This window comes from Pteropus medius, unplaced genomic scaffold (genome assembly GCF_902729225.1).
Source record: "Pteropus medius unplaced genomic scaffold, Ma_sr-lr_union100, whole genome shotgun sequence".
Lineage (NCBI taxonomy): Eukaryota > Metazoa > Chordata > Mammalia > Chiroptera > Pteropodidae > Pteropus > Pteropus medius.
Genome location: NW_024344370.1, coordinates 10,377,054 through 10,378,301, shown reverse-complemented (window position 1 = coordinate 10,378,301; position 1,248 = coordinate 10,377,054). Strand labels below are relative to the sequence as shown.

Sequence of the window (1,248 nt, the reverse complement as noted above, 5' to 3'; positions counted from 1 at the left end):
CACAGTAACTATCAGAGCTGATATTAGCTTGATTGCGGTAAGCATTTTACAATGCCTTCTCTAGTTCTTAGTCTCTTGAGATTTTTAATTGCCTGGTTTAAGGATGTCTTTCCCCTCCTCCTATTTTAATTTCTAGCCCAAACGAACAGGCAAACAGCTTGAGAACAGCTGTGAGGTTGGCTGGCCTTTTATTATATACATCAGTGATACTTGGATTAAGCCTCCTAAAGTTCCATCTGGACTGAATGGCAATTATAACTCAAACACTTTTACATGGTACATATAGCCAAATGCAATGACATCTGCTGCACAAACTCAACTGTGTGAAAAATTTGCCCAACTCTTCTATTTCCTAATGGGTATATCATAATGGTATAAAGTACTTCTATTTATAGTGTGATCGACTATGAATGATCACGGCATATTCATTTTTCATGTTTTTATTTCTCAACAGTGTATACTGAGCTATTTTCCTCAGTTGTATATTTCAGTTCACTAATTCTCTGTTTAGTTGTATCTAATCAGTTTTTGAGACAAACTGAGTCATAGATTTTAATAATTATATATTTTTATTTCTATTTCTAGACATTCTACTTGGTTCTTTTTCAAATTTTCTCATGCTTTTTGATAGCCTTAGTTTTTTTATTATGATCTCCATCCCTTTAAAAACATATTAAAAACATACTTGTTATGTTGTCTCTTTCAGACTGTTCTTTAGGATCCTTCTGTTATGTTTTCTGACTCTCTCTCTAGAGTGGTCATTTCTCTATGTGTTTTCTGATTTCTAATTGTGAGTTTATCTTCAGCTACAGCTTTATTTCCATCATGCTCCACAGGAATCCTAGGTACACAGTACTGTGTAAGAAATTCTATAGAGAACTTTTGCATTTGTTTCTACCAGGCAATTAAAGAGTTCCATTGGTTTAGATCATTTATTTTCCAAGTTAATTTCTTGGCTTAGGATTCCTGTACCATACAGATAGTATACATTAAACTTTACAGCCATGCTTCGTAGAAATTTAGAGTTTTCATTTTGATTTTTTTATGACAGAGTTTTTTATCCCCCTCCCATACACAGTTCTGAAAAATGACAAGCTTCTTTGTGGCCTTCCTGACCAGGTGGATAGTTTTTCTAATTTCTACCTCTCTTGACCCAAGGCCATATCTCTGTCCAAGTATAAGATTAAAACCCCAGCTTCTAGCTATTAGAGCCTACATCTGGTTCCAATATCTCTCTGGGCAACTACA

General features: G+C 34.5%; 1 protein-coding gene across 1 annotated transcript in view; it reads right to left on the bottom strand.

Moving 5' to 3' along the window:
* The window catches only part of CWC27 (CWC27 spliceosome associated cyclophilin), a 172,444-nt gene that overhangs the window by 32,971 nt on the left and 138,225 nt on the right, over positions 1-1,248 (bottom strand). The gene's annotated exons all lie outside the window — the stretch shown is intronic.